Genomic DNA, 18604 nt, shown 5'->3' with positions numbered 1-18604 from the left:
CATACAGATGGGACCAGTCCCCTTGGAACAGGCCCTGTGTGATCCGAGAACCACAACCGCACATGCACAGGTGTGTGCCCATTAACCAGGCACGTCCACAGGCACGTCCACAGTCACACACTGGAGAGGCAGAGGCCGGGGACTGAGAGACTGAGGCCCGTCTGAGGGACTCCCTGAGACCCTGGTCTAAGGGTCAGGGTGCACTGAGTGGGAGAGCGCCCAGCTAGCACAGAAGAGGCCTGGGTCAACAGCCAGGCCCCAGGAAAGGGGAGGAAGGTAGTAAACAGACCAGGAGGGAGGGCAGAGGGGGACGAAGAGCAAGGCATGAAGGGAAGGGGGAGAGGGAGGAGGGGGAGGACGGCTCAGTCCTGTGACCCTCCCCCCATGTGAAGAAACACCAATGGCCCCATGGAAGGTGGACCAGGGGCGAGCTCTGGGCACCTCTCCTGACACGGGAACGAGGACTGGGCCGAATCAAGAGGCCACGGAAGTGTGAGAACCCACTACCTGTCCTTAAGATCCACACAGTCTAAGGGACTTAGAAAGGCAGCACGAAGGGACCAGGGCAGACCAACCCCCGGACACCTGGCCTCTGGTGCCTGACACGTGGACACCTCAGGTCCCCCGGGGGAGTGACAGCGGTCTGTGGACAGAGCAGCGGAAGGGACCGGGGCATGAGGGACGCCTCCGTCTCTCTGCACCCCAGGATGGGCACCTGCTGGCCCTAGGGTTCTCCGCTGGCAGGTTCGGCCTTCATCCCCGGAAGGCGACCCACCCTCTCTCTCTCCTGTGGGCTGCAGGCAGGGTTCTGGCGAGTGACCTGATAGGACCTTGTGGGGCAATGATGAGGCAGGCGCCTGCCGTGGCTCCCACATCCCACGGAGGTCGGGAATGTGGTCCTGGGGCTCAGGGGGCAGAGCGACCCGCACCAGCGTCCTGGCGTGAGGGGACCGCTACCACGCCCTGGACGCCGGTGTGTGCGAGTTGGAGGAGACGGGCGCTGAATGGCTCCAGAGGACCTGGGCCGGGGTGTTTCCGGGGCGAAAGCCACGACGGAGTTGTGTACTGGCGAGGCTCGGGCCCCGGGGCCTGGTCCAGCTCCTCCTTTCTCGGCAAGGAGAGGTCGGGGTCCGGAACACACGGGAGCACCGAGGCTCCACAGACCCTCCTCGTTCTGACCAGGAAGGTGGCCAAGGTCCCGGAGGCGCGAGTGGGAGATGCCACCGTGGGCCACCCCCCCCCCCCCCGTACGAGTGGGCCACTCCTGCCTGTGACCTCACAGCATTGTGAGGCGCCGGAGCCAGCGGGGATATAAGGCCCGGCCGAGGCCGGGAGCTTGTCCACAAGCACAGGAAGCTCTAGGCAGTGACCTGTGGGACTCCCATAGTTAGCGCGTTTGGTGGTCGGTGGTTTGGTGGTTCTGGTGGCGGTCTCGGGTTGCTTCTTTGATTTGGGGCTTTCTGTTGGGCTTTGTTGTGTGAGTTTTGCTTGTGTTCTTTGCTTTCTTGTTTTTATTTTAATCTTTTTTGCAAGGATTTAGGTCTGTGAAGGTCATGCTTGTCCTTCCTAGAGAAGATGCATTGACACGTTTTTGAGTAGTTGACCAGGGTTTGGCCCTTCAGTCACCTTTACTCATCAAGAGGAGCTGGCCTTGAGCAGACATTTGTGGCTGGGCCCTCAGTGACAAAGAGGTTTCTAAATAGACATTTTCATTGGGACCGGCTTCCTGTCTCCCGTTGCTGGTCCGTCTGCCGTTGCTGGTCAGGAAATTTCCTTAACAACCTGTTTTGTTGATGTGTCTTGGAGGGCACTTCCTCCACGTCCCTCTGAGGCTGGAGTCCTGTTGCCTGTGGGACATGAGTCGCCTCTCCTGGTCAGTGTGGGGTGAGAGTGCCAGTGCTGCTGTGTCTCCCCTCTGCATGGACCCCGTCCAGGGCATGGTCCACCGAGGCCACTTCCTCCCTTCGTGGCCTTCAGACAGTTGTACAAGCTCCAGGTGTCTCTATGGAGCTGGGACAGCGAGACCCTGATGGCCACTAGCCCTGCCCTCCTGCTGACCGTTTCCCTCTGCTCAGCTGCGGTAGCTGTCACATCCTCCGGTCACTGCCACCTGTCAGGACAGCACAGATGCCCTGGTGGCTCGTGTCCCTCCTCTTTGCTGTGCCTCCTGGCCCGGCCTCCCCTGATGCCCCCGACACCTTGTGGGATGGAAGCCGTCGCAGGGAGGGCCAGTCACGTGTGACCATGGGCCTCCACGCTGGGCTCTGGCCTGGCTGGTTCTTAGCTGTGGTGTCACGGAGGCCCTGGCCCACGGTACCTTCTGTTATTCCCAAGCACATGGCGCCCCTTATGACCCTACCTCCCAAGGTTGGGGAAAGAGGTCACGTCCAGCTATGTACACATCCCGGTCCTCAGAACCCAGCAGTCAGGAGGCGGAGGCCAGAGGTGTCTCAGTGTGCTCCCTGTGGGACCCCCACACTAACCCCCAAGGAGCTCCTCTTACTACTCAGGTCCTGAACCCGGGAAAGCGTGGTGGGCGCACCTCCTGCAGGCCAGGGGCCACCCCGGGCAGCGACGCTTGCTCTTGGTCACGCAGCACCTTGCTCATCCCACGTCTCTGCTCCGCGTTGGCGGTTGCTCTTGCACACAGCTGGACGAGGAGGAAGTGGTCCTGCCAGTGCAGGCCTTGCTCCAGGGCTCCGTCTTGGTCAGCAGAAGGGGTGCCGAGCTCCCGAAGGGTCACCTGGGCTTCTGAAGATGCAGCCTGGAAGTGCTCACCACACTGGGGTCAGGAAGAGCTTTAACAGAAGGCCGTGGCCACTTCTCCTGTGTGAAGGCGCCTGGTGGGTCAGGGGCCCCTGGTGGCTGGATGTCTACAGCCTGGGCTCTGGCAGGGCCGGGGCGTCCCGCTCTCGGCCGCTGGCTCTTCCCCCCAGTTCTGTTCCGGGTCTGCTCTGGGTTGGATTCTGGAATTCTTGTGTTCCAGCTATAGATCCACAGACGCCCCCCTCCCCAGAGCCGAGGACCGGGCCCTGGTGTGAGATCTGTCCGGCCGTCCTTGTGTGGTGCCTCCATGTTCTCCTAGTGACAGTGGAGGGGAAAGTGGTGCAGTGTGGGCTGCTGACGGTGCCCGACCCCAAGGAGGACACTTGCGTTCCACCCTCAGGGTCCTGGGAGCTACGCTGATGGACTCTGTCTTTTGGGATGATAGATGGGATTTGGGGTTTCACTTAATGAAAACATTTAGTACTTTAAAATGATGAAACTCGGTAGAAAGCATCGGGCAGACACCGGAGCAACTAGAAACCTGCACTTCTAAACAGCGAAGCAGGAAGCCCCATGTGCACTGCACCAGGGGTGTCCACAGGCTCCGCTCTAGGACGCCCTCCCGCCGGTGGGTGGTGTCCAGGTGTGACACTGGTGCTGGCGGGGCAGTGAGCCGGCCCTCAGTCCTGCCTGGAGCCCCTCCCTGCACCCCTCCCACGCGCCCCTGCACCGTTTCCTCCCCCAGGCTCTTCTCCAGCTGTGCACTCCACTGACCACCACACCTCGACTTGGTTTGCTCATACTTTAATTTTACATAGGCTGTAGCATGATGTCAGATCAGAAACTCTACCCCAGTAAGTATTGAAAAGCCCTTTGAATCATCAGAGAAAAGCAAGTAAAACATCAATGAGATCCCATTTCATTCCAGTAGAAAGGCTATTATTAAAAAAAACAAGTCAGAAACCAAGAACTAATTCAAAAAGCAAACAAAGAAACAAACGTTGGAGAGGACCTGGAGAAAATCAGCTGGTGTATACCAGTGGTGAGATAAGAGATGAACTAGAAACTAGGCCGACCTACGGCCCAGCTACCCGACTCCAGGGAGCACGGTCAAGGGGCACGACATCGGCACACCGAAGGCCCAGTTGATTATGGCCCTACTCACAGCAGCTGAGCTGTGGAGTCAGCCTGGTTGCCCACCAACAGAGGAACGTGAAAACGTGGTGCACAGGTGTGGAGGGATATCATTCAGCCACAAGAAGAAAGCCACGGTGTCATTTGCAGTGAACCAGTGAACTGGAGTCACGGGCTAAGTGACATCAGCCAGGTGCAGAGAGCCGAGGACCCCGCCCCCGTGTGAGGGAGCCAAGCAGAGCCAGTCTGAAGGCAGCGCAGGGAGCCTCAGGGTCGGGCAGAGGGGGGCGGGATTTGGTCGGCCCACCGGGCGTGTGGAAGGCAGGAACCCTGTTAGAGTTTACGACCAGTTCCTATTGGTCAAAAACAAAAGTTTAAAAAGCCCTTTCAATAAGTATGAAGTGAATATTCCAGGTTACTGCAAACACTGTATCCTAACTTTTCTAGGGGCATTTTCCCTTATGCTGCATGAAAAATGGCAAGGTGGGGATTGTGTTATGGACATGGATTGTGGGATCTTAGAATTCCAGAACTGATGATTTTTAGGAGATTTTTGTTGTTTTTGTTTTTCTTTTAGAGGGTTGATATGAGCTATACCATATCAAAAGTGGCACTAAAATGTTTCTAGGAATGACCAAAAAATGGAATTTAAAAGGATTTAAAATTTCCTTTCATTCCATAAATAACGTTCTTTTTGAGAACTGCTTCCCAACTTCAAAGTCTCACTGGGCCACCAGTTGTCACTGCAGGGGTTGGAGTTGATCCTGGAGGAGGAAATCACACTCCCTGCGTTTAGGCTAAAGGCTGCCATTTTGGCTGATCTTCTTTCCTGGGATGAGATGGGGTGATAAGTGGCTCCAGGCACTGAGGTCTTGGTGTTGGCCTTGACTGCATTTGATGATGGTCACGTTTAAACCCCCTGGAGCCTGCCTTCTGGAGAGGAAGCCCAGTCACCTCTGATCCACGATCTGGTGTTATGTGAACACAGCGGCACCATTTCTCCAGAACTGCCAGTAAATGTCCCCAATCATTACAGTGCAGACACCTAAGAACTGGCCTAAAACTCTGTCTTACTCTTTCTGACATAGTTCTCCAACATGCTTTTCTGTTTTTTTGTTTTTTGTTTTTTTTGAGAGAGAGAGAGAGAGAGAGAGAGAGAGAGAGAGAGAGAGAGAGAGAGAGAGAGAGAAATTTTAATATTTATTTTTTAGTTTTCGGCGGACACGACATCTTTGTTTGTATGTGGTGCTGAGGACAGAACCCAGTGCCTCACACCGTCCAGGCCAGGGCTTTATCTACCACTGAGCCCCAGGCCCCGCCCTGCCTTTCTATTATTTTTAAATATAGAACAAAGAAAATAGAATGGTCCCAGGACTGGGTCCAGGTACACGGAGAGGTGGAGGCAGGATCCCAGGGAGTGGCCAGTGCGACGGACTAACTGAGGTGGGCCTGGGCCTTTGATGGAAGCCCAGACTTGTGGAGAGCAGCAGCTTCTTCTTCTTCTTCTTCTTCAGAGAGAGATTTTTTTTTAAATATTTATCTTTCAGTTTCCGGTGGACATGACATCTTTATTTTTATGTGGTGCTGAGGATGGAACCCAGCGCCCTGCACGTGTCAGGCGAGCGCGTGACCACCTGAGCCACGTCCGCAGCCTGAGTGCAGCATCTTCTAAGCCCCCACGGCAGGGCTCCCAGGGTCTGTGCCCAGAGGCTAGCCACCTGCCACACCTTTGCAGAGCTCCCAGGACTCCACCCCTGCCTACTTTCTTCCAGTGGTCAGGACTGGGCCTCTCCACTGCGCCTCCTCCACAGCAGTGCCAAGGCTCCCCCAGGGCTCTTCCCGGGGCATGGGCTGTGCCAGGGCTGGCTCTGCGTCTTGGCTCACTCCTCTGAGCAGCGGCCTTCGCTGGCCTGCGTCTGTCTCAGGCTCCAGGCCCCAGTGTTTCCAGGATGGTCAGTGCAGAGCTGACCCCTCTTCCCACAGCTGGCGAGACTCTGCCACTCTCCTGCTGGGGATCCCAGGGATCCTTTACCTTCTTTATTTTAAATCCTCTTTTACCAAATCATGAAAGGAAGTCACGAGCTCAGCCTCCGGATCAGTCTTCTAATGGCTGTGTGTTGGGTTCTGTTGGGTTGCCTGATGGGAAGACCCAGAGCGCATGGGCACTGAGCCAGGGGCCTTCCCACGAGTCCTCCCAGGGTGACACGAGTCCTCCCAGGGTGACACGAGTCCTCCCAGGGTGACACGAGTCCTACCAGGGTGACACGAGTCCTCCCAGGGGTGATCTGCTGTGACATCTCTTTGGGATCAAATCTATGTGAATGTGCCCATCTTCCATCTTCCTAGCAAACAGTTGCCCCGACAACCTGCTCTTCATGCTCCGTAGAAGCCTCTGAAGATCTGACTTCTTACTGTCCCCCACGAATACTTCGAGGTCACACCTATAAATTTCTCCCAGGACTTGAGGCGTCACTGGCCCTTCTGAGGCCCAGACCCTCACCGTCGTCCTTCTCGTGTGCGTCTGTGTGTCTTGATGAAGGTCCTCGTAGGCCAGGCGCTCCCGACGTGGCAGACACGTGGAACCCAGCAGGATGCCCTGGGCTGGCCCTTGTTGCTGTTTTGGGTTGAAATGTCCATGTTTCAATTGTATATTCCATCTTTAGAACTTGAAAGTCACTCTCCTTGTGAGAGGAAGAATAAGTTGCATTGTCTGTTAGCGGATTTCTCTCGTCCCTGAGCAATACATCTCTCCTTTCCTGTCCTTCCTGGACTCCAGATGTGGTGGGAAAGTACTTTACATCGTCCTCAGTGTGCCTCACAAGTCACAGCTCATTTTGAATGTAGCACTTTTGACACGGATTTAAAATGCACTTTACATATGGTTGTGTATGTTTTTTAACTTTACAGAATGCCATATGTATTTTGCCATTTAATTAAATGAATCTGAGAGCATATTTAATGTCTGTTTAATAGCACATCTTATTTAACCATCTCCTGTTTGGGGCTGTTTGGTTTGAATCCAGATTTTTTTGCTTATTATGCAATTTTAAATAATGCTCCTGTGGACATCTTGGCACATCATTCTTTGCCGACTTTCTGATTATCTCCTTATGCTGTGCTCCAGCCTCCAAACACTCCGTTTCTCCTGCCCAGACACTAAATGGGCTGGCTGTTTTTCCAATCCATGTTCACAGAATGCATTTTGTACACAATGATCTAGAACTTCTTTGACTGACTAGCTGGAGTGTGGCCATCTGAGTTTGAGATCTTCCACAACCCCTCCAAGTGACCCCCTAGCAACACTTAGATGCCTGTTGGGACAGGGGACAGAAGGAAAGGGAAGACACCTGTCTGGTGACAATGGCAGGAGGGTGAGCTTTCACGTGCGTCACTCTGTGCGCATGACTGTGCGTACCCGTGTGTGCCTGTGTGTGTGCCTGTGTGTGCAAACCAGTGCTGTGAATGACGATGTGTGCATGCCTGGCATGTATTCTTGTGTGTCAAGCTGCATATGCATGCCTTTATGTGTGTACGACTGCATGCATTTCTGCGTGCCATGTACTGTGTGTGCATGACTCTGAGTGTGTGTGACTGTGTGAGCATGCCTGTGTGTGTGCATGCGTCTGTGTGTGTCACTGTGTGTGCATGCCTGTGTGTGTGCATGCCTCTGTGTGTGTGACTGTGTGAGCATGCCAGTGTGTGCATGCCTCTATGTTTGTGTCACTGTGTGAACATGCCTGTGTGTGTGAATGCCTCTGTGTGTGTGTGACTGTGTGAGCATGCTTGTGTGTGTGACTGTGTGAGCATGCCTCTGTGTGTGTGTGTGACTGTGTGAGCATGCCTCTGTGTGTGAGCATGCCTCTGTGTATGTGTGTCACTGTGTGAGCATCCTGTGTGTGAGCGTGCCTCTGTGTGCAGGTTCCTGTGGGATTGCATGCCTGTCTGTGTGCCTGCCCATGCATACCTATGTGCCCACATGCGTATTGGTGTGCCTAAGTGCCTGCATGCCTGTCTGTGTCTGTCCCTCCATTTGCTCATGCATGTGTGTGCACGCATGTGTGCATGTGTCTGTGTGTGTACCCCTGTGTGTGTGCATGTGCAGCAGGGGTGGGGGCTGCAGAAGGGAGCTTCTTTATGATTCCTCGTGGACTGTGAAGACTCAGTACAGAGGCTTCTTAGTCAGCCACTTGATATGAGCTCAAAAAACTGCAGCCCCAAAACCAAAAATCTTAGCCCACTATATTGAGATATTTTGCCTCATTTTTAGTCTTTTTAGTCCTGTAGCCTCTTTCTTTTCTACTGCAGTGTTTGAAGTAAGGGATGCGCACAGGTCCGTCTGTCCTTCTGGCTCTGTCCTGTGGTTCTGACCTGCAGACCAGCACAGGGTTGACAGAGGCCCTCTGTGGAAGAGGGCACATCCTCAAGTCACACAGGGGGCTGTTTGTGTGGAATTACTTGTGACCCTTGGAAATTAAAGTGAAATCAAGCATTGAATTTTTTTCTTTTCCTCCTGATTCTGCTCAGCTCCTAGGGCAGTGCTGCTTTTCCTTGCTGTGAGGTTTCCAGCAGTCTGCCGGCTCCGTCTGCTCCCCTCGAGGCGGGATGTCACCTGTGCTCATGACATCCGGTGGGCTGCCTGGGGCGACCTGGGCCGGTGCTCCTGGTGCCTTTTCTGTGGACGGCTCTGTCCCCCAGGCTGTTGTCCCTGGAGCGCTGCGCTTTGTTCTGGCTGGGAACCTCGTCTTACGTGGTCACGCTGTTCTGGGGTCTGTGAGCTGAGAAGGTTTTCCTTTGGAAAATTTGAAGATCCCTTTAGGAGCCATTGGAAGTAAAGGACAAGATGATTCTCAGAAAAACAAATGTTTTACTGCATTTTCTTTAGTACTGAGGCTGTCCAGAGAAGTAACAGAGCAGTAAAAGTCACACACGTGGTGCCACGTGTCAACAAGAGAGACGACTGCCCATGCAGAAATGTGCCCAGAGGCCCTGCTGGCCCACACGTGTGCAGGCGCCGGGGGTTCTCCAGGGAGAGGATCAAACACCCGTCCCCTGCAGGCTCCTGGGCTGTGTCTTTCCCCCTTGAATCCAAATAAACACGGCCTGGGCCGAAAAGGTAGACTCAGCTCAGCTGGCGGCAGAGCCTGTCTCGGATGCTGACGAGGCCACCTGGCTGCACCCCTCCTCTCCTCGAGGTGGACTTAACGTCAGGCCGGCCGGCAGCCGGACCCTGCAGACGCGGCAGTCTGTGCTCACATGGCGCGGGTGTGACCACCTGGTCACTAGGGGCTTGATGCCAAGCAGAAGCTCCTGCGTTCTCGGGTCTAGACCGACTCCTGGTGAAGTGCCACACCACTGCCACAGCCTGCCACCTGGGGCTCCTCTGGAGAGCCACGCACAGGCCTGCCACGGGAGGACTTGTGACGCTGAGCCAGGGCCCACACTGCCTGGCACAGCTTTGCTCCTGCTGCAGGACTGGCACAGCCCTGCCGTGGCTGGGGACACAGAGTGTGGACTTGTGCTGACTCACAGGAACGGAAGGGACCGACTTCAGGGGTGGCACGATGTCATGTTGCATCCCGAGGCATTTTGCCAGATTTAACTGTAGCAGAACCCGCGGGGGCGAACACTGGCGTTTATAAAAGCACAGTGGGTGACGCGGACTTCAGTTTCCATGTTAGGGTGAGGGTGACGTGAAGTCAGAAACCCGGCTCAGCCGCTGGGGAAACCACTTTGGGGAGCTCACCACATGAACACGCTTTAAAGTCCCTGAGCCAGCTACGTCACCCCCACCACACGTCGTTTCCACTGGTACTTCACGTCTGTTTCAATCAGTGAATCGGGTGTGGTTTCAGCCGCGTTCCACGAGGTGTTTTCCTTTTGATTTCTGTCTGCAGGTATTTTCCTGGAAACGCCCAGACCTGAGTAGGAGCCACTTCGGGTGGGAATGTGCGTCCCTGGGGGCCCGGATGTCTTTCTCCCGAGTGCTCCCTCCCGGGGCTGGGGACCGGACCAGCTAGAGGAAGGGGTGTCCTAGAAACAGGACTTCAGCAGAGGGGGCTGGGCAGGTGGTGGGGTGGGACGGGGGCTGTTGACACCCCTGGGCGGAGGTCGTTCTGGGTTGGACGGCCAGATCTGGGGAGTGGTGGTCTGAGCTGCCGAGCTCAGGGGCGGTCAGCCATCCCAGCTCAGGGCACCGAGGAAGACGTGGCATGGGAGGGAGCCCCAAAGCCAGCGCAGCTGTAAATCGGGGGACTTTATGGTGAAAGCTCACCCCTCCCCTCGGGGCCACCAAGACTAGTTTTTTTAGGTGACATTTTTGCTCTTTAGACTTTACCTCCCAAAGTGACATGGAGAGTTAACGGTAGCTTGTGCTTATTCCCCGCTTTGTTCAGATACGACTCTAAGGAGGGCCTGGGAGGACTACAGAGGAGGTGGTCAGTGGTCATCTGAGAGACCCATGGATCAGAGACGTAGCCGGAAGCAGAGGCTGGAGGGGGCTTTGCCTGAGGTGGACATCGCCAGAGGGACCAGGCTCTGGGCTGTAACGTCCAGGGGAGCCCACGTGTGGGGCCACCTGGTGCGCTGCGGTGCCCGAGGAGCTGCCTGCTACGACCCTCCCGCCACCTCCACACGAGAGGCTGCCCAGTGCTTCTCTTCCCAGTCCCAGACTCCGAGGGCATCTGGGCACTTGTGTGTGCTCACCTGGACCGGCCTGCCCCTTGCAGTCTGAGCCAGAGGGGCCCACCTCCTGGGTCAGCTTCACAAGGTCACCAGGCAGGGACCATGCTGGGAAGTGGAAGATGGTGTTCCAGGAGAAGAGGCGGTGGGCAGCGCCCTGGAGGAGGGGAGGTGATGCAGCTGTGCACGCCAGCTAGTGGCAGAGCCCTGGGACAGAGGGACAGCTGCTGCCTCTCACCAAAGGAGCTCCCCGCACCAGGCTGACCCCACCCTCTGCGAGATCAAGCATCCTGTGCCAGGGTGGAGGCCGTGCCAGGGTGGAGGTCGTGCCAGGGTGGAGGCCATGCCAGGGTGGAGTCAACCACTTTACAAAGAGCCTCACATACAATCGGCCGGCAGGCCGTGGGCAGAGGAGGAAGGCCCCGAGTGAGGGAGCATGGGAGGCCTCCTGCTGGTCAGCTCCAGCCAGCACACTGGAGTTGTGGGGGACACTTCCAGAGTGCCTCAGTGCCCCAGGGTGCCCGTCACACCCTGCCTCTGGCTGGCCTCCCAGGCCTCGGCTGGTCCTTGTGCAGGAAGGACAGCGCGGTCACGGAGGCGCGATGCACAGGAATGGCGGGTCTGGCTCGGAGCTCTCCCTCTCTCCTGCTGGGTGGCCTGTCGTGCAGGTGTGTGCCGGAGAGCACTGTGGATGGGGCAGTCAGGGCGCAGCTGCTAGGCTCTGGCCTGATGGAGACAGAAGGGGCGCAGGGAGGATGTTGCGTAGCAAAGCTGAGTAGCAAGGATTGAGCGCTTAGAAGTGGAGTACTATATCTTTTTTTAAAAAATGTAATTTTTAGTTGTAGTTGGACACAATATCTTTGCTATTTATTTATTTTTATGTGGTGCTGAGGATCAAACCCACAGCCTGGCATGTGCCAGGCATGGTCTATCCCTGAGCCACAACCCCAGCCTCAAAGTGGAGTACCATCTGAATCAAATGAGTTTTGGGGGCCAGAGACGTAGCAGTGGGGACTCCTCAGGAGGCACCTGAACACCAGCGGGGACACCTGGGAGGCGAACAGCCACATGGCACGCCTAAGGCTTTCTGAAGAAAGGATTTCCCATGGTCCTAGTGCCAAGGGGTTGTTAGAATCTGCATTTGATAAGGTAACAGGAAGGAGCATGAAAACGAGGAGCGTTGGCCACCATGCGGTTGTTGCCCGAGAAACCCACGTGCTGAAGGCGGGGTACAGGGCTGGAAAGCGAAACTCCTCGTTTCCAGCTGTGTCTTTGAGCCGTAAAGGCTGATCAAAACCCAGATTCAATTTAGGAGGGAATTTTGAATTAATAGCCTGCACACAAAGCTTTTGATTGGATGAAGGTGTCTCAGAGACACTTCAGAGACACACTGGAGAGAGGTGAGTGAGTGTCGGTCAGTACACGGAGCAGGACAGAGCAAACAGATGTCAAAACACAGTCAGACTGTAGAAGGAACCCCAGGCCAAGCGTCGGCAGCCTGAAACACAAACGTGTCTTACAGCTGAGAGTGCCTGTGCACCCGCAGCTCTCTGTGACCAAGAAGCAACCAAGAGTCGGCTCAGCCCAAGGGGGCGTCCTTACAAAGCTCGCTGCCCATCTGTCCAAGCAGCGTAAAGGGAGAGGGAGGAGGAGGTTGTGGCGGGTCTCCCTGGAGGCAGGTCTCCCTGGAGGAGGTCCTCCGGAAGCTGATTCCAGGTTGCACTTCTCTGACCAAAGACTCTCAGTCAAACGGCTCCCCCACCCCCATGCCTCCGGGCTTCGGGGGGCGGGGGGCCTCCCATGCTGCTAGCCCGGTGGGTCCTCTCCACGCTCCACCGAAGCCTTCACACGACGTCCCTGCCTGGGGAGGGCCTGTGTCCCTGCCCCGTGAGTGTGTGGTCTGGTGGAGTTTGACATGCGCCACGCGGAGGCAGCAGCAGCTTTAAATGCAGTGTTCACTACGGTCCAGGCCTCTGCAAGTGTGCACCAGGCCGTGTTGTGAAGAGCCTGCAGCCTGGTGCAGAAGTGAGACCCCCGGGGCCAGAGCCAGGCTGGGACCCAAGCCCTGGTGTGCAAAATGAGCAGCACTGAGGATGTCGTGAGCCACTGGGAGTTTGGAATGGTTGTTCTGCAGCAAGACGGACGGTTACACACTTCAAACGTTAAGGAACGTTTCAATATGGATATGTTTAGCTTGATTTGTGAAAATTCAATCCTGATTTATGAGCCAACATAGTTTTGAGGGAAGAGCATCCATGCAGACATCCACTGCTGCTTTATAGCTTACATGTCCTTTCACCTTTGTGGGTTTTTAACATGAAATTTAATTTGAATGGAGTCAGTGGGAGTTGGGACAAACTTTCATTTACTTAAATGTCCTACAGGGAGAAACTGATGTCACCCTGGGATGAATCACCACTGTGTCACAGCAGAGCTTTTCCAGCGTGTGCTTCGTTTATCTAACGCAAAGTTCATAAATGAACGAGTGTCGAATGACAGGGCTGAGACAGAGGAGGCGTGAGAGCAGCCGTGAGCTGTAGGGACTTAGGTCACTGCTGCACACACTCGGGGACTGGCGGTCAGTGTAGGTGGCTCACCGTGCCTCGGCTATGGAGGCAGTTCCCCAGGCGCTGGGCGAGGAAGCACCTGCCCTGCACCACAGGCACCTGCCCTGCACTCAGCTGCACGCGTGCTGGGCCAGTGCGGGTTCCAGGACACGCCCTCCAGGGGGCCACTGCGTGGCACAGCCAGGGGGCCCCTGCGAGGCACCTGAGGGCCGGTGGGAGGACAGGACTGTGCAGCACGGGGCCGTGGGAGCCCCAGCAGGATCCCTGGGGCCAGCAGAGGGGTGAGCAGCCTCACGCCACTTCAGCCTTTCTCCGGGCTTCCAGAGCCCACTCCTCCTACGGCCACCTTCGTCCCTGTTCCAGAAGGGCCTGCTGGAGCCCCACCCAGTTGAGCCTTCAGAGATGTGTGCAGTGCTCTCAGAAGCTTTCACGTCACTTCAGGTCACATCCGCATTCGTAGGACACAGTCAAATGAGGTATTTACTGAAACAAATAAGTAGCTCCTAAAGTGAGAATTTCTTAAAAAAGAGAGATAACGCCTTGCTTTGTCCAGGGAAATATGGTTCTAATAGGAGATCCCTCCACACACTAACAGTGACTCACATCGTCCAATTTAGGGATTCTTTAGGAATTTGGGGAACAGCACTACAGTTGTTCATGATCCACTGAAGAAAATGAGAGGGAATGTGTGCTCACAGCTCCCAGGGCTGCCCAGCCTCCACCCTCAGGGTGGAATTTGGTGGAGAACCTGGTAGCATCTGACCAGGTTTGAGCGTATCCAAGGTCCCGTGGTGCAGCTGCTGATGCTGAAGAGGCTCAGTTCACCTTTTGCTATTTCAAGAGAAGGGCCTTGAGTGCACAGTGTCACTCTCAGGGACGGTGGCAGTCTCCCTGCGACGTGGGTCGGATCACGGAATCCCTCGAGAGTGACCTCATGAAAACATCTCCAGAGGGGGCCCTTTGGCTGCCGGGAACGAGTCTGCGCTTTCTCTTTGTGTTTGAGAAACAGAGACCGATTTTCTTCATGTCTGGCGTTCACTCCGTCAGTGTAGAGGGAGGCACGGGACTTGCCTGGTTGGAAAAGGAAGTCTTTCCATCCTAGAAACAGATTTTTTCTTCTTGAAACTAAGGGGTGTTGCAGGAAAATGTTTCTGGATTCACCATTTTGATCATCTGCTTTGTCATTTAGCAGCTCCGTGGCTTCAGATGACTTTCCCAATCTCGTTGAACTCAGTTTCCTCGTATGAAAAACAAGAGCAGAGTGTCTAGCCCATGACGTGCTGGGGCGGTCCACAGCACGCGGTCCCTGGCAGCGCCCGGTGCCTGGCCCCTCGCTGGAGCTCAGCAGACGCGGGGGGGAGTCTGTTCTCTCAGGTGTGCCCCAGGTCTCGTGGGCCAGCTCAGTGCTTGTGACCCATCAGGATCCTATGACAACGTTTTCACAGTTTAATTTGTGCCTGAATTGTGTGCTGTCCATGACACGTGCTTGTGTTATCCAAGTGCGTCGGACAGCTGTGTGGCATCTTCCTGAGGCACAGGACAGGCTGGACGGCCGCCTGGCGTTTGCTCTCGTAGCGGGAATGTGCACCTGCTCACAACTGGAAAAGATGAATGCTGGGCAGGACAGAAGGAGGCCAGCAGACACGCGTGTACACACACTCACATGCACGTGGACATACACACACACACACTACTAGCCTGTAGAATAGATTCTGAAGGGGTAGAAATTGTTTTTCTTGACATTTTAAAAGATTTGGCTGGTCATTATTAGAAGAGTCATTAACTCAAGTCAATTCATCAAGTCATTGAAAATATGATGATTCAGAAGCTTCATGTAATTTTTGTGCTTTCAACCCCATCCTCAAAATTCAAAAATCCTCCCACGGCCTTGACCTGCTACACACGGACACACTTTGTTGGCAACATGTTTGTTGAGTTTCTGAGTGTCGCACTCTCCAGTGAGATAGGAAAGAGTCCTTTGCTCCTAGTTAATTGCAGCGAATGTCTATGGAGTCCCTGCCATTCACCACCGGCCCAGGGGCGATTTCTCAGGACGGAGGGATTTCAGGATGGACAGGCTGTGGCCAAGGACCCAGGACAGCCCACACAGCCTCGCTCACACGCAGAACCTCACTTGGGAAGAGGAACCCTGGGTAAGTGGGTGAAGGCTCCTCTCCAGGGTCCCCGTCTCTGTACTGGGAAGGTGGCAGGGCTGCTCCTGGGGGTCGCGGGATGTGAAGGAGGGACCTGGGGGAGAACGGGCAGCTGTGGGCGCATCTCGGTCAGCTCTCAGTGTCCACGGGCTCTGCATCCAGTCGTCAGCGACACACAGGAAACACTTGAAGAGCTGTGTCTGAGCCAAACACACACAGACCCTTGTCCTCACCATTCCCAAAGAAGGCAGCCCAGCAACGTCCGCACCAGTCAATGGCCTCAGTGTCACGTCAGCGTGGAGAGGGCTCTCACGCGTGCCCGGTGAGCCGACTGCTGGCTTGGGCGCAGCTGCCCAGGTCTGAGTGATCCGGCCTGGGACCTGAGAATCTCAGGGGTAGTGCCATCCACATGAAGTGGGTGCTTCCACCCCAACAGCACAGCCATGTGAGGCGCAGCTCAGCTCCCAGAGGCAGGAGAAGGGGGTGGCTGCCTTACCTGTCCCCAACTCGGTTCCCCATGTTCACACAGAGCATAATAACATGACCTACCACAGGAGAGGGTTGAGAAGATGACGCTAACTCCCCAAGGGCACAGATTGCCGTATGGATATCACACAGAGGTGCAATCTACATGCATATGTGCAAATATTTACACGCCAATATTACATGTGCGTGATCTATGTAAAATAAATATACACATATATGCAATATCATATGTTAATATTATAAATAAATGTGACCTATAGGTACACATACATACATATATGTATTAATGTTACATATATGTAATCTATGCACACACATGTATACATGTGTGTCATCTAAGATAGACACACACGTGCTCACACAGTATACATTAATGTCACATATGTAATCTACATAGACACATACCCACGTACATACACACTTCGTAGTGTGTAACAAAGGATTAGACACAATGGTTGGGGGCTAATGAATGCTTGCTTTAAAAAAATGTGTCGCGGTTTACCCAGGTGGCTCTGGAGCCGCCTCACCTTGTCTCCGAGCTGCAGTTCACGTCAAGGGACTGTGAAAGTCTACACTCAGAGGCTAAATTTGCAAGGTCTAGAAACAGAATAAAATGCAAAAATTTATTCACGAGTCATAAATGATCTACATTTATAAAGCCATGTGAATTGTAGTGTCCCCAAGCTCCATACAAACAATGGCATATTCACAGAAGGGCACTACAACTAAAAGAGAAAGAAATTCAAGATTATTCTAAAGGGCAGACAACCGTTTCCAGTGGAAGCGCTGTGACTCACTGGCAAGCCTGCCCTGGCGGGCCTTGTCTGAGCTGCCCTAACAGACCTCCAGACGGGCACGGGCGGGTCCCTCAGAAGCCTTGAAGCCGGGAAGACAAGTGTCCTGAGAAAAGAAACCTCCGTGTGCACTGTGGAGGACCCTTGCAGCAGCCGGGAGGGCAGGGTCTGGAGGGCGGGCAGGAAGAGCCTGGTGTGCAGACCCTTCCCCTTGCTGGCAGACGCCCAGGGGGGCCTCAACGCCTGTCCTCTGGGTGCCCCGTTCACCCTGAGCCGGGGAGAGGAGGAGCAAGGCCGTGCCCTTGAGCTGCACTCTGCAGCTCCTCTTCACCTTGGGCTCCCACTGGAGCAGAGGCAGAGAAGAAAGTCTGGCCTCCGTGGGACACATGTGCCCGGCCAAGGCCACCCTCAGTGCCATCTCCACCGGACTCCGTTTAGAAGACGCACAATCCTAAGTGTTAACAGAAGGCACAGTAAAAGTAAAAATTCAAGTTTAAAATGTAAGTTTTTTCTGCTGGTCCAAAGAGCCTACCAAGTGATACACCGTAGCATATATTACATAATTCCTTTTCTTTTTTTTTTTTTTTTGAGAAATTGTTGGAAAAGCTCAGGACTCAACCGAGGGATATTTCCCACGGACCTGGTCCTATAGACGTGACTCTGTCACTGCAGGATGCAGTCAGTTACTCAGTCCCTCAGTCATGGGTCAGTGCCTCTGCTGCCCTAGTGACTGATCACCTGGAGCACGGCTTGGGTCCTCTCAGGCCTTCAGCACGTGCCCCCCTTTAAACACCAGGGCCTGTGGAGGCCGTTTAGTAGAAACGATTCACCTCTGCCTGTCTGAAGTTCCCGCTGTCGGACATTTTTCTTTCTAACGGCGTTTTCATCCAGCCACGGGAAGCCGTTCTCCGCACGGGGAGTCACTAGGCTTTGATGTGAGCAACTGCTTCTTGGGTTCTCTGTGACTCCTGCTTCCTCCTGGAGGTGTGCAGCCCTTCACGCCGGGCTGGAGGCCTCCACTCTGGGCGGGCCTCCTCCGCAGGCCTCCTCCGCAGGCCTCCTCCGCAGTCAGCGTTGGGGGTCTCCCAGGGAGCGTTGCTGTTTATTTCGCTTCCTTTCCTCCATGAAGGTTAGAGCTGATGCAGGTTTGGTGACTTGGAACATCACGTCCAAACTGCATTTCCACCTTCCATGGAGTCAGTCTTAGGTCTTTGTGCTCTTTGGTTTGGAGAATTTTAATTCCATCTGTAAACTCCTTATTCCATCTACCAGGAACCTGGGGGTAAACTGGTGACAGTGACGTCAGGAAAAGCTCTTGTTTGGAATCCGTAGACCTTTCTAACCAGCCTGATGGTTTCCCCAGAGACCTTCCCAAAGACACTGTCTCAAGAGTCAGGGAAGGGTGGCTAGGTCCCCACCGTCTGCCATGCAGACCGGGTCCGAGGCCACCCAGGCGTCATGGACACCTAACATGGAGTGGCAGCTGGACACCAGACTGTCCCGCTCTGGCTCTGTTCGTGGTAGGAAGTCTGCCCTCATGGCACTGTGGTCCAAGTCACCAGCTCTTGGCCAGGAGCTGCCCCTTCCCCCAGGATGCGGTCTCCAGGACGGGTCGGCATGGCTCTGGGGCGAGGCCAGCCTGGGGAGGGCTGGGTGTTGCCCTTGACAGCTGATGAGCCTCTCGGTGGCGGCCGGTCATCACTGCGTCCGCGTGGGGACCGAGGGGACAGCCTATCCAAGCCCGCATTGCCATGGCCTAGTCTCCGAGTTCCGTCACTGTGATGAGAGGTGGCAGCAGGAAATGCCCCTGTAAAGGGATCCTCTTCTCCTCCGTGTCTCATTAGGGGAAAGAAGACATTTAGAGGCCCTTTTTAAGCCCTATAATGCAGTTCACCTAAATAAAGCCATCCACCCCGAGGTATGTGTACACAGCACATGCATTTGTGTATAAGCAGGATTTTTGTTTATGTCTGTGTGGACCATATCCCCACCTCTTTTCATTATGGGGTGGAATGCAAATCCAGGA

This window comes from Ictidomys tridecemlineatus, chromosome 9 (genome assembly GCF_052094955.1).
Source record: "Ictidomys tridecemlineatus isolate mIctTri1 chromosome 9, mIctTri1.hap1, whole genome shotgun sequence".
NCBI classification, from domain to species: domain Eukaryota; kingdom Metazoa; phylum Chordata; class Mammalia; order Rodentia; family Sciuridae; genus Ictidomys; species Ictidomys tridecemlineatus.
The sequence above is the reverse complement of the archived record's forward strand: the minus strand, read 5'-3'. Positions refer to the sequence as shown.